The sequence below is a fragment of the Ctenocephalides felis genome, unplaced genomic scaffold (assembly GCF_003426905.1).
Source record: "Ctenocephalides felis isolate EL2017-DRISC unplaced genomic scaffold, ASM342690v1 CF-g0.4_SCAFFOLD_00845, whole genome shotgun sequence".
NCBI lineage: Eukaryota > Metazoa > Arthropoda > Insecta > Siphonaptera > Pulicidae > Ctenocephalides > Ctenocephalides felis.
In genome coordinates, this window is record NW_020536999.1 from 48,650,353 (window position 1) to 48,666,504 (window position 16,152).

Sequence of the window (16,152 nt, forward strand, 5' to 3'; positions counted from 1 at the left end):
AGCAATTAAATGCCGAAATAACCGTATCAAAAGACAATATGATTATTTGAACTGGAACAAGATAATTGCGGAAGCACATCTTTGAAAATAATTTTATAACAACCAAAAAACATACTTTCTTAATGAAATTTGAAGAATTTTTTTTAAATTTATTTTAATTTCCTGGCATCTGAAATATTAATTTGAATGACTTATTTAAATGTTAGATATTTTTAATTAATATTTGTACTTGATGACATTTATATTAATGAATTTAAAGCAAATTATAGTACTTATACGTTGTTGTATAATAATGCTAATAATTGGTGTTAATAATTATATGATTAAAGTAGTAAAACACAACAAAAATAATCATTATTATTATAAAATAGATTCTTGAAAATTTCAACTGCCAATTCGTCAAAAATAATAAAACAATGAATTAGATTTTTTTATATTAATGTGAGTCATCAACCAAGAAGAATACTTGAAACTCGAACAAAAAATAAATGGTTCGAATCGCTAGATGATGGCACACATCTTGTGATAAAACGTACCAAAAAAATATCTTTCATTATCAGTGTTTATTTTTTATTTTTCGATAAAATGGCTACTAACATTTTCAAGCATATTTGGCCAACATGAAACTCCAGTGTCTTTGTGTTAGAATGTATTGATTCTATTTGTGCTTCTTTATGTGCTTAAGAACCACTGATTATGAGTTCGATTTTCATCTTTATATCAAAAAGTATTATAAGTAAAAGTACATCCAATAATAATTTTATCAGAATGAATATGGTCAACCACTGTTTTTTTTATAAGATTTTTTATTACATTTAATATGAAAATAAAATATATACAATTTATAAATTTACAACATGAATATCTATCTTCATTTGGAGATAACAAAACATTTATTTAAACTATAATAAATTCACTTAACTATAACTTTAATCTAAATAATATTTATTATGTGGCAAAAATAATCAACCACTGGGTTGCTTTCTAGTAATAATAGTTTAAGAAAATCATCATAACATCCCGTTAAACATACATATATAAATTTACGATTTTAATTCATCCAAACACGCTCGCATATCGAATTGCTCGTACCTCAAGACATTTTTTTTCTATATAAATACATTGTAATGCTATTAATTCATTTCAGTACAATGCTTTTTTGATAATAAAAGTAAATGCAACTTTATTGTTAAAGTCAAATACATATTCTGCAAAAACATACTAATTAAAGATTACTAATTAAAAAATTTCAAAATTATCATTATGAGTTTTTGCGTTTATCCAATGAGTATTATTTTTTTCATGTTCGTAAAACTCGTATGACGAGTCGCTCGTAAGACAGGGTATGACAGTATATATTTATTTATTCTTTGTGTGCCTGTATGTGCAAATCAAGGACAGTGTGGAATAAATAAAATGCAATGCAAAAATATTTCAGTTTGGAAATGAAAACATAAAATATTTTGGTTTGTGTTAATGTTTGATACGAAGATTTATTTGCAACCGTAAGCATTTAAATCACGAATCAGAGCGACACCGACGTAAATTATACAGCACGTGTCATGAAGTATCAAAATAGGAAATCATGTTCATCGACCGAATAAACATTTTTAAATTTAAACAAAATGCATACGCACGTGATTATATCATTCGCCATACAAATACATGAAAAAAGTAACAATTTAATTAATATTGTGCAATATTCAATATTATTATTACTAAGGTGACCATGCAAAGGCAAGGACAGTCCCGTATTTCCACCCGGGTTTTTCTAAAAGCAATATTTATTCCCGATTTGGATTTTTTTGACCCGGACTTTCGAAAAAAAATAGGTCTGAATTGAATCTTTGCTCTTACTTTATAATAAAGTTACAACTACCCATCAAATATCTGAAAATGTTACATACAACTAGTATGCCTGTATGAAAAACGCGGATTAAAATACCCTCTCACATTCATAATTTTGAACTTTTATTTTTAAATTTTTACGAAAATTGACAAAAATTATGAAAATGACTTCTTGACTGCCTGGAATACCAAAGTGCTAATTATTATTAAATAATTATGAAGAAAATTGAACAAAAGTTTATAAGTTTGAAAATTGAAAAAATATATAGATCCAAAATTATTAGTATAAAATATAGCATTTAATGTAATAATAAAGTTTTTAGTCAATTCTGATTAAAAAAAATACTCAGTTAAAAAAGTTCGATTTTACTGCATTGTTATAAAGTATTTGTTATTTTAAAATCATACTAATTTTTTTAGTATTCACTCCCCCCACACTCACGCCCCGGATTAGCATAATTAACTAGTGGGGTGCATGGCATAGTGCCTTAAGGCAAATTGCTGGAACTTTCCGTACCGTAATTAAAAATCTTGGTATGAAACCAAAAAAAAATACACAAAAAGTGTACACATTATTAAAATCTCTAAAATATCTGATAATTTGATGTACATATGTCCAATAAACATTTTTGACCGCCAAATGTCATTTTTTTAACTTATTTTTACTGAGAGTCCATAAGCGCTGGACCTGCCTTTAGTTTAACCAGTTCTTTACCTTGTTAATACAAGTAAATTGTTTTTTGAATTATTAAAATCGGATGCTCCGTTCTCTTAAAAACTGAGTTATCGTTTTTTGGCTTTTTTTTGCCCTGTATCTTCAGAACGGCTAGACCTGCCTTTCCCAAAAATTAATCAGTACGTCTCCCTATCAATACAAATCGAATGCTTTTTGAATTATTCAAATCGGTTGATCGGTGTTCCCAAAATTGTAGACAAAAATTTGTATCCGCACACACACATACGCACACACATACATCAATTTTTTCTAAGATATGCCAAAATGTTCAGAAACCCTTGAAACGTAAAAATATATAAAAATTTTCCTTTTCGATTTTTTTGCGATTACTATAGCTTAACCTACGGAAAGATAAAAATTACAGTCCCGATTTTGACTTGAAAAAATATGGTCACCTTATTATTACCTATATTAAAAATGCTCTAAGGATCAATGTTCATGGTTTTAAAATCCAGTAAAAGGTTATAATTAAAATGCTTTTTTGCACAGATTTATGTATGGATTTCAATAAAAGTGAAATAGTCATCATGAGAAGTAGATACCGTAGATTCATTCCAATATCAAAGGATAAAAAAATGAAGTTAAAACTTTAACTACTAAGCGAGCGAATTTTTTAGCCACCTACAACATTTTTTATTTATTTACTTTCCAATTTTTATATCATTTTCAATCTATATATGTATTCTATTCTATATTTTTCTTAATTTTTCTTCTTATTATTTTCTTCAATTCTTGCTCTTTTTAAAATTTCTAACTCAATTTAACTTCTAGCTTTATTCAATTTTTTTTTCATTTTTCTTGTAATTTCAGCAAGTTCCAATATTTCTCTTACTCCTAATACAATTCAACTATTCAAACTCTGTTACTCTTATTTTTATTAATTTTTATTCAAATTCTACTTCATAATACAATTTTTATTTCATTTCATATTAACTATACAGGATTTGATCCGAAGATCCCTGTCGTATGAATCGAAGCTATGCTCGCCATCATCTTTTAAGTTGAAAGACTATAAATGTTAAAAGTTTCTCAATTTTATTTGTTTACTTTATAAACAATTTTTGTAGTTGATTTTAAATAAATATCAAACATGTTATCTTAATTAATCATCAATAGCGCAAAATAATTAAGAATTAAGAATTAAGAATACTTTGAAAACAAAAACAAAAAACAAAGAAATATCATCTTCTTCTAAATTAGCACAGAAGTTAATATAGATTCTATCCATAATGATATGAATATAACGTAATCATCCAAAAATACATCGTCGAATATGAGCAAACAACACCTTGTCCAGTTATAAATGCGGGTTATCTAACCTTGAGTCGTTTACTTTCTCACCCTTGAACCTTTCCCATAAAACTCAGGTCAGCTAATTAATGAGCTTTTTACCGAATGCTCTCGCCAAATATTATCCTAATAAATTTATCAGAAAAATACATGGTAACACACCTGAAAAAAAATAGTATCAGATAAAAATAAATGGTATTTTTTCAGGGTTGGATAAGAAGGCTTATTGGTTTAAGAGTTTTACTATTTCTCTTTATTGAAGATATTTTTCTTGTAAATCTTATACTAGCAGACTTTGAGGAAGTTTTTGGGATATTTGAAAAACTTTTTCTTTTTTCTAAATTTCAATTTTAGTTTACACCTGCTAATGAAACATATCAAGTAATATTAGATAATTTTGATTAAAAAGCGATAAAAATAAAGGATAGTGTTTTTTTTTGAAAAGACATCTACATAAAGGCAATATAAAACCAAATGAAAATTAACTAGTCGGTATTAGTATTTTGCCTTAAGGCAAGTTATATGAACTTCACGATATGTGTAAATAATCGACTTGATCAATAAAAAATAAATTAATTTAGGAGTGATTAAAAGTATTCCTAGTGGATTTATTACACATATTTGAAAACGAACGAACACGTTCACACGGAGTATTTTCTAAAAGTAAATTTTCACAAATCAATAATTTTTATAATTGAACCAGTTTCCGTAAGACTTTAATAGTTTTGTATGTTCATTAAGACCAAGTACTCTATCGTTATACCAAGTAAATCGTCTAAATTTAATTTTAACAAACATCAAAAAAACTATTCATTTTCCCAAACTTTGATGAATTTTTAAAAGTAAACTACTTGTCGTAAGGCCGTAATATTTCAGTAAGTTCTATAAGACAATGGTATATATCGCTAAAAAAAGTTCCATAAATCGGCTTAATTTTTTTTTTCAACAGTTAATTACAAGAAAACGGCTCGGTAGATTTTCACCTAGAACCAATGGGTATCATTCCCAACTAATATCTTTCAAACAGTTTTTGATTTTTTTAAATCGATTCGGTAGTATGAGCTTAAATGTGGACGAAAAGTTTAGCACTTTTTTGAATATTAATATAAAAATGAATGAATGAAATGAAATGAAATGAATATTAATATAAAAATTATTTTCAAGAACAGGAGTGAGACCTAGAGAATTCGTTTATAAAGCTTATTAATGCTCTATTTTATATAATAATAGTATTGTTTCAGTAAAAAGATATTTTATAAATGAATTTCAGAGTACAAATTAGACTAGAATGTTTTTGTATAAAACACATTTATCAACTTTATATAGATATTATCTTAATATTTTTAAGCGACAAATTCTAAGAAGTCTATCTAAGTAATAAAACTTTCATAACAGGTCATTAGGTTTATTCACATGTGATTTAACTTATGATTTCTATTTCAGAGTAAATTTAAATTTACAATATTTGAAATTATTTTTGATGATAGAATTAAAATAGGCAAAAAGTTAATATGTACTCATGAAAAGTAAATTGTAGGCTATAAATATGATTGGATAAGGCAAACTTCTTGCAAAATAATAATTAGCAAATTTAAGAAATTAATAGAGTTTTCATGTAATTCTCTATTTATTTATTTCATTTATTAATAGCATTTAGAACAAAATTAATTTTTACAAGTAATTTTGATTTTCACTATTTAAATATAATTGATTTGAGTTTGTAGAGATTGTAGTTTTACCAGTATTTAATTACTATTAGATACAAATTATCTGGTCAAATTAATAAACCACATTTATATAAGTTTTCTAAATTCTGGTATAAGCAGCAGAGTAACAAATCAATTAGGGTGATTTTCTAATTTCTGATGGTGGTTGGTGCATCTTGTTCCTAAATGTGAACAAATTATAATTACAAATTTCCTAGTAATTTTCCATAACTGATCTAATTACTAAATATTTATTTTCCATCTACTTTTCAATTACTATTTTAATATATACAACAACAGCACATATCAACAGGTCTGCTATGTTTATAGTGTATATACCTGTTAACTAGAATACGAGAACAAACATGAGTTTAATTATTCTTGGCAAACATGAAATGTAAATTAACATGAAAGCTTCGTGTTCTATCGTTCTTAGAAGACTCCATTCTCATCATCTTGTGCCTCTTCAGTGTTATTTCTTTAAGTGCAAAGTTACAAGCGTCAAATTTACTTTCACACATGCTCTAATGCTCTTTTGTATCAAGTAACTAATGCATAATGTTATGACAGCAAAAATAATAACACAAACCCACACACATAAGAAAACATACATAAACAACCTTCTTTTCTTTCAAAAAATGGTATATTTTCATTTATAATAACTTCTATACATATATTACTGATAAGGAATATGGAAATAATTAAAAATTTTAAAAGATTTTACTATGTTTAAAAAAATATATTAATTTTTGTTGATTATTCAACTTTGCAAAATGTCATGACCATTTCTTTCTCTAAAATTCATCCTAGCTCACCTGATACTCACAGGAATATTCCTTTCTTCAGGAAATTTGAACTAAAAACAGCTAAAAGCTGTTCAATATACAAGCAACATACACCTATAAGTCAGAGTTATCAATTATAATTTTTAATATATAGTTTTTATTTAAAATAAAATCATTATTAATATATTATCTATTCTAAAATATAATTCAATTTTTGGTATTTTTTAAAATTATGAATGTATGTGAATGAGTTTTTGAGGATAAAAACAAATATAATTTTATCAAGCCGAATGTTCATAAATAATAATTTTACTTCCTGAAATGAAAAATTAAATTAATAAAATATTTTTTTACTTAAAATATTTTCAATTAAATACTCAAATTTAAGAACGAGAAAGTTAATACATAGTATTATGTATAAGTTTATTATAAAAGTTACTGAAGAAGAACCAAATCCCAAAAACGTAGTAATGAAAAAAAAAATTAAAAAAAAGTTTTATTTGTGGAAAATAAGTAATGTATAATGTATAAGTTTATTATCAAAGTTCCTGAAAAAGAAAACGTTCTACATCCCACAAACGTAGAAATGTAAAAAAAAATTAAAAAGAGGTTTTTATTTCAGAAAAATAAATAATATAATTATAAATAATATCAACTCAGCTATCTCGAAGAATTTAAAAATTATATTAAAAAGTTTGATGGATGTGTCTTGGATTGGTTGTTATTATTTTTGCTAAATTTCATTATACTACTATTTTTTATGTTTCAAAACTGTGTGAAAACATTTTTTCAAAAAATCAAAAAATTGCGAATAAATCTCGTCTCAAAAAATGTCAATTTATATTTGAAAAGGCAGATACATATTAAATACATTTTGGAAAAAATTTCAATGACTACATGAATTAGCAGTTTGAATAATGCCTATAATTTTTGTTGATTTTAATGATAGTTCTTAGAATTCTGCATTATAAAAATCTTTGCCTAAATTAAACTATTCTATTCACAGAAAGATTGTAAACGTATAATTAATTAGACAATTTAATTATAATAAATTTTACTGGAATCTAAAGCATTTTTTATTGAAATTATTATAAATGAAATGACAACAATTTTAATAAAACATAATTTTTTATGAAAAAGAAAACAAATATATATATATATATATATATATATATATATATATCGAGTGAATATATATATTCACTTGATTACTTATGATAAATTATATAAATTTATTCTAAACTTTAATTTATTGTTTTTTTATCTTTTAATTTTAAGGAAATTTTGATCAATAGTATTGATTAATAAAAACCACTGTAAAGCAGCAATATATTTGATGGCAAAAAACGTTTGCCGGGTCAGCTAGTATATATATATAAATTATCTTTTTTTCGATTCGATTCGATTCGATTTATCTAGATGTATCTTTTTTGAAATTATTAGGATATCTCACTAACTTGAATTTTGATTACTAAAAATTTTATAACTTGATTTTATAATTAAGCCATTTAATTTATAATAAATTGTACTGAAATGCCAAACATTTTTCATTTTCTGTGCCAAAAAAGGAAGTATCTCATTGGAGACAAACTTTTGAAAGTCATAACTACCAACACATACATAGTCTAAAAGAATAATGTATATTCTGATCGATTATATAAATATATGTACTGTTTGCTTTGAATTTTCATTAACTTTAAAAGTTTTAGTTAAAAATCTGGTCATCTATCAGTTTTTCGTACAAAATATATAAAACATCATTGTTGTTCTCAGTACGAATTTGTTCAGCAATTACTATGTAAGTCGCTCACATCTAAATAAGAAGTTAAAACAAGAAATAGTCACATAGGAAAACTTTACAAATAAATCTACTTCAATTTCAGTTCTCAAAGGACTTGCCAAAATAGTTTCTTCATCAGTCCTCACATGAAAGCAGAGATCTTCCTCTGTAATTCTAATACTGCAGTTCACAGTTGCGACTATATTGAATTTATTTTTCTCATTTTGTAAATATATATTTTCACATATAATTTGTGATAGATATTTTCATTTAATTGAATTATGACAATTTCATTTAAAAATACATGATTTTTGCTTGAAACTTTAATGTTGATTTGTTTTTTGTTTGAATTTTTGTAAGCTTTCAACATTATTAACACTTGGAGAAGTTGGAATTTCATTTAATTATGCACATATGTATGAATAAATATATGTATATACATATAAGTTTTTTGTCTATACTAAAGGAGACAAGTTTCATCGATCCATTAATTAGTAAACAAAACATACATGAATGTATAACATAGTTCAAAGTATTCTGTAACATTGAGAATTAAATCTCTATCCTGTGTATTTGAACTTTCCAATCAAATTCGCGATTCAGGTTTTGTTATTTTATTATGAGAACCGGTTTTCCGTGATTGATATTCATTTAAATAATGAATGACACAATGTGTGTCACAGATACAGTTTTTTTGTATAAAAACTTTGCAAACACCGGTTAATAAACTGATAACTTGAAATTCAGTATTATTATATTTACAGTATTAATTTATATAATTATAGATGATTATTTTTTTATAAGATGAAAAATTATTAGCTTTATAAACATAGTAGTTGACACCAGAGGTTAGAATATGATTGCTTGTTTTTTTATTCTATGATATTACTACTTACAATACTCAATATTTCAACTCGGTATTGTAAGTACTTACTACACAACTTATGTCTATTTATATATTTATATAGTTTTTACATACATTTTTTTTCTTACAAATTTACTATAAATTTATTTTGATTAAAATTTGTATTAAAAAGGGTAAGGGAGTCGATTTAATTTAAAGCTAAGGGAGTTGAACTAATTTCAAGGAAAGATAGTTGAACTAATTTGGAGTAGTTTTATAATAAAAATCAGTGTATTTTTCCATCTATGTAGGCTCTACTACCACCCCACTTATGTCTATTCATATATTTATATCTTTTTTCATACATTTTTTCTTCTTACAAATTTACTATGAATTTATTTTTGAGTTTATTAAAAAGGATAAGGGAGTTGATTTAATTTAAAGCTAAGGGAGTTGAACTAATTTACAGGAAAGGGAGTTGAACTAGTTTGGATTTGAATTAATTTTATGATAAAAATCTGTGATTTTTTCCAAAAGCTTCATCAGAAGCATATTGTGATTTATTGGAAGCATATATATGATGTATATTTTCAAGTAAAAATGAATATCTATTACTACTGCTTGATATCCATTGATTTAGCTTCTGTTGTCCAATAGATTGTGTAGAAACGACAGTAAATAAGTGAAAAAATTCACTAAATAATTTTATATTAAAATTGCATATAGTTTTCTTATGAGTCAATCTAGCAATCTTTCATATTTTTAACAGAGATCAGAGCATTCGGATCAGATCAGAACAACAGATTTGTTTTTTAGAGAGGGCAACCCAGTGGTTAACCACTCTTCTTTGCTATTACTATGCACTATATATAATTAGATTTGTCTATCAAATAGTGCTGCCTTGCATGTGATGCGGCAATGCCCATCATGACTTTTTTTTTCACTTAGGATTATATTTGACACCTCTGTATCATACTGCTTGATATCAGGATTGGCCGGGGTTGAAATTGAGCTTTGAACTAGTAATAGGTACTAGACACATTCTCACAATCTAGCTTGCATCCGAGTCGAAAGGGTTAAGATTCCAATTAATTTAACTTAAATATGAACATCCAATAGCTTATAGAACATATAAGAGTTCTGGTTGCTGTTCAAGACAATAAAAAAATGAGCATATCAATGTTGTTAACGTATGTTATCTAAAATTTATCTGAATTAATTTCAATAATCAACATTTCTAATTAAATTATTTCATTTAAATGATCCTACATTCTTTTTATTTTTTTGTATTTTTTTTTTATTTTATTGTCTTCCTCTAATTTCTACAATTATAGAAAAGCAATTTTTTAAAACCTGCATATAATTTTGAGTATAAAGTTCAATATTGTTGTTGGTCGAATCTCGACTCCTCACTTCATGAATCACTTGTACCAAAATCTTAAAAACATGCATGTACTCCCTTCCCATTTGCTTCTTATTTCGGTTACATAAAGTCGTTCCAAATTCATGTAAACATTTGTCGCCTTCATAAAATTTAATTTTTTATCGTCTCAAATAAACCAAGTTGCGAACAAGCGCAATCGCTTTCTCGCGATTCCGTTATAATAAACATTTGTATCCAAGACGAGTAGAATGCCGCAGTATCGTCCTAACCAGGGGAGTGCAAGCTCGGGGGGCGACGGGAGAACGAACGGCGCGAATCCGCAGCTCGTTAAAAGACGGAATTCTGTATAGGTTGCGGATGATATTTCTTGTACTCCTACACTTTTGGTGGGGAGGACAACCTTTAATGAAAATTCATATTTAACTAATTCGGTATTTTATACAAAGTATTGCTAGTAACAAGTGTGAATTGAATTTGTTTTTCCTTTTTTTTTTAATTGAGCACATTTTGGTCGAAGAATCGATATGTTTCAATTTTAATGGTACCATCGTTTATCTGATAAGAGGTTGTATTCAGAAATTCGAAATAACATTTCTTAGTAGAAAAGCGGGCTCGCCCGTAAGTAAGCGGTTTAGAGCGACGGGACAGAATCAGAGGTCCCGGATTCGATACCCACTTCGAGCACCCTGTTGTCAGGCAACAGTGACAACGATTTTCACTTAGAAATATAGATAGCAATATGTTTTTCCAATTGAAAATAGCCCTCACCCGGCATTGCTGCACCAATAAATGTCAGCCCTGTTAGATTAATTCTAATAACAAAAATCATCAAATATGGATGGATTAACTATTGGGTTACCATCTAAAAAATACGAAGTAAGGAGAAGTTTCAGCCCAACAGCTCATAGAACGTAAGGTTCTGACTGCTGTTATAAAAATATAAAAATATATATATATATAAAAAAATTAGAAATCAATATCATTTTTCCATATAATTTTGAGAAAATGTATATATTTTTGGTAAAATTTGGCAAATTTGGTCTTGACCTGAAGAGAATTCAGTTAATATTATAATAAAAATTCTTCACTGTAGATTTCTGGTTACACCTGATTTGTTGATTACACAACATGTTCTATTATATATTTTTTCTTTTATATTGTTTTGTGCAGCAATCAGAAATTAAGAGTTCTATAAGCTGTTGTGCTGATTTATTTAATACTATGCCGGTTCTACAGATGACAACCCAAACCGTTGTCTCATCTCTATATGATAAATTATTTTTACAATTTCTGTAATATAAATATACTGCCATCTATATTTCCAAGTGAAAACCGATGTCACTACTGCCTGACATCTGCTTAAGCGGGATCGAACCCGGGACCTGATTCAGGTCCAATCGTTTTACCTCTTTTTATAAAATCGTTGTCAGCTTTTACTTTACAAAATAAATTTTGGAAAGTAATTATATTATAACTAGTAGGGTGCATGGCATAGTGCCTTATGGCAAATTGCTGGAACTTTCTTGGTACGGAACCCAAAAAAAAATTACACAAAATGTGTACACATTATTAAAATCTCTATAAAATATCTGATAATTTGATGTCCATATGTTCAATAAATATTTTTGACTGCAAAATGACATTTTTTTAACTCATTTTTATTGAGAGTCTATCCAGAGTTCTTTAATTTGTCAATACAAGTAAAATCTTTTTTAAATTATTGAAATCGGACGCTCCGCTCTCTTAAAAACTGAGTTACCGTTTTTGGCACTTTTTGAAACATCTTCGGAACAGCTAGACCTGCTTTTGCCAAAAACTAATCAGCACGTCTCCTTATCAATACGAATCGAATGTTTTACGAATTATTCAAATTGGTGGAGCGGTGTTCTCGAAATCGTCTACGAAAATTTATATTTGCACACACATACACCCAGATAAACACATACACACATACATCCATCCATTTTTTCTAAGGTATGCCAAAATGTTCAGAAACCTCTGAAACGTAAATATATATATAAAAATTTTCATTTTCGATTTTTTTGCGATTACTTTAACTTACCTCACGAAAAGTTCAAAATTAGGAATTAGTTCTAAAAGACATTCTGATTTTAGTTCCGAGTGGTGAACCAACGGATCAAAGTTTCGCAAAACAGTAAAGAAGTTGCCAACAAAATTGAATTGGAATGTGGACTAAAACTTCGGATAAAATATATTTTAGTAATATAAGATGAATATTTGTTGTTAAAAGACTAATTTCAAAGAATTAACTTAAATTTAGCATGATTCATTTTGATAAAAAAAATTTCAAACATTTTTTTCACATCAATAGCAATTGGCTTATATTGATGAAACAATTTTTTATAATTTGTACCTCTGCCTGTATGAACCATTAAATACTCCGGGAACCGACGTTAGGCATTATAGGCATTGCTTTATGGGGGGAGGTTCTAGAATGCTATTATTGCCTCTCTTGATATACTTCACGTCATTTGCTCCAATTTTTGTTAATTTAAGAAATATAATATGTATGTTTTGTTTCCTGATTCTATTAGGTTTTGAATTTCAATTATAATTTGAAAGTTCTAAAAGATCGTTGTTTTCATCATTCACTAATCGAAAGTTATCTTATCCAAAGTACTCTATGTTTCAAAAATATTGAATAAATTATTAGATTATTCCTATTACCTATGCTAGTGCATTGCCGAATGCTCCGATTCCGAATCGACGGAAGGTGAATCTATCATGAATAAAACATTCCCTAACTCTGGCAAAAGCCGTTCAGCACCGCATTTCGTACCGGTAAGGAGAGGAGTAATCCGCGAAACACCAGGGAACAATTTCATAACATGGTCTGATAACAATCGCATTTTGCGAAAGACACACCGGGCGTTAAATGGTCGAGATATCTATCTATACGACGCTCAAGTTATTACAAGAGTCATTATTTTGGCCATTAGATATGTCGGTCTCGATATGGGCACGGAACCAAACACATGTGATTAATGCTATTGCTGGAAATGGACTGATGGAAAAATATTTGAAGACTTCTGAAAATCAATTAAAATTCAGATTTTTTTGTCTGGCAATTACGTTTCTCTTAAGCATTTTCAAAAATTATACGAAGTAATTAATTTATTGAAGTCTAACAGCTAGATCTATATTCGTTCAATCATACTAATTCCTCCACTTTTGTGATACGTGGTAATTTTTCAAATTAACTCCCTTTCTTACCTAACATCAAATGTATTTTCAGTACTTAGAAAAAACGTTAAATTTTTAGATTTTTTTTGACAAAATTTGAAATTCAGGTGAAAAGCCAATGTTGTTAGGGGGCGTCTATGAAAAACGTGATCGATTTTTTAAGGATTTTTGTACCCTCCCCCCCTAACAGCCTTACGTGATTAATGGTCGCCCCCTTACCTCCCTCACATGATATTTCGTGATTTTTTATCAAATCCTCTTCTCCCCCCTTGTACTACAATAACAAATATTGACGGAAAAATATTTAAAGTTCTGATATTTCATTAAAACATCAACAAGCTTTCGTTGCTTCAATCGCCCTTATCAATTTTGAAGTCTACAGATATCAGCAATTAAAATGTAAATGAGTTTCTGCTTCTCCACAGATGGAAAAATATTTAAATACTTCCGAAATTTAATTAAAATATATGTAAACATTACAAGATTTCTCATGCAATTATGAGCTCATGAGCCAAGAATTTACAAACCTAAATCGTGCAAAAAATAGCTATATTGAATACAGATAAAAACATGTGAAATATTTTTAAAATTCAAATAAAATATGATTGAGCTATATTATATAGAGTAAAGGAGGGTTTAAAGGCCTGCGGTTAAAGAGGTCCACCACCAATGTCACACAAACAAGTAAAGTTAGGAATTTTTCAACAATAATATTTGAAAGTAGAGGGTAAAAGATGAATCACCAGTCATCACCTTGCTTTTTACCACCAGCCAATGTACACAAAAACTAGTAGAGTTAGGAATTTTTCAAGAATAATATTTGAAAGTAGAGGGTAAAAGATGAATCACCAGCCATCACCTTGCTTTTTACCACGCCGCTATCAGGAGAAAAACGATAATGTTCGAAAATCCATTACAGAAGTATTCTGTTTCATTTACAGTTTTTTGGTTGTTGTTTAGTTTACTAGACCTTAACCCTTTCCACTCGGATGTTGCAATTCGCGAGTGGAAAGAGTTAATTTAATTGTTTTATTGAATTGTTAATTTTAAGTTAGATTCAACAGTTCTTGTTATATAGCCTTTATAAAAGCGCGGGATGGTAAAAAGGACCAATTGAACCTTTACCCTGGCAAAGGTACCCTGTAAACAATGAAAATTGCAAAAAATAAATTAAATAAATAAAAAAGAAGAAATAATAAAAAAAGCAACTTATTCAATTTAAAAAGCAGTTATTCCAACTCTGCTGATGAATGTTTCTGACGAAAAACTAGATCATGGTTATATACATGTGCTATCAGTGTGAACAAATGAAGCCATTAAATTTATTCACACTGATAGCACATTTGTTGCAATAGTTACAATTTTTGAAAAACAGCAAAAAACTCATTTTTACAATAATGATAATTTCTACAATTAGCAGTGAATTTTACTGAACATAGTCAAGTAGTTGTTTGCTTGATATGTATTGTTTATTGTTATGTATAATTTTTTTTTCAACATAATTACTAAAAGTCAAATTGGACCTTCGTGCCCACCCCTCCACCCTAACTCTGAAGTCTACAGATATCACTTAATACAAATCTATATTGATTCAATCATCCTAATTCTATATTTATAATTTTTTATATCCCTAAACTTAGGAACAAAACTGTAAAATATGTACAAGAAAAAAAAAGTGACAATATGTCCAAGACAAATTATACATACATATGTCTAATAATATAAGTAAATAATTAAACAAAAATATAATGGTAGTAATAGTACGTATAACAAAAAAAAATTGGGCATTTGTTTAAATTTTAAATAAAAATATTAAGTTGGACTAGGTTTAATTATAGACCTATATTATAAATTTCAAAATATTTTTATATAGATAGGATGAAGTCTTAGAGAAACTAAGATGGACACATAAACGATCAAATAAAATAGTCATAAAATTACTATCACCATAAATGTGAAACAAGGCTTTTAAATATCACTTAAAAGATTCGTTTTCTTTTCAATATCTGAAGTTATTATTATAGTCTTCAGAATCATGATGAGTTTTAAATTGAATCATTTATAACCCATCTCCTACAAAATATATAAATCCATCATTCTTATTTTCTAATAAAATTTTTATTTTAATAATGCATCCGCTTTGAGATCTCTGATTAAAATCTAAATGTCATTTCATTTTATTATATCGATTTCTCAGAGTTATCTTTTGCAATTTTATTTTTCATTTCGCTTAGTCGTTCGGATGAGAAATTATAGAAATTTATTAAACAGTAATTGGTAATAACGATCGACTTGTTAGATTTGCTTAGTTGACTTCGAATTTTCGCATTACATAAGTAAACTTCAGATGGAGGATTAATGTATCAAGTTGCTAATTAATGTTTATACAAGACGGGATCAACGTGATGATGGGATCGTTTCGTTATATTTTGTATAGAAGTATACATATAATATATATGTATACACTTATGAGCTTTTGATTAAAATGATAATGGAATCCTAGAAAAGAAATGCGTTAGTTTTTAAGACTTTTGGGATAGCAATGCGTTATCATTGCTATGCATTTTTTTTTCAA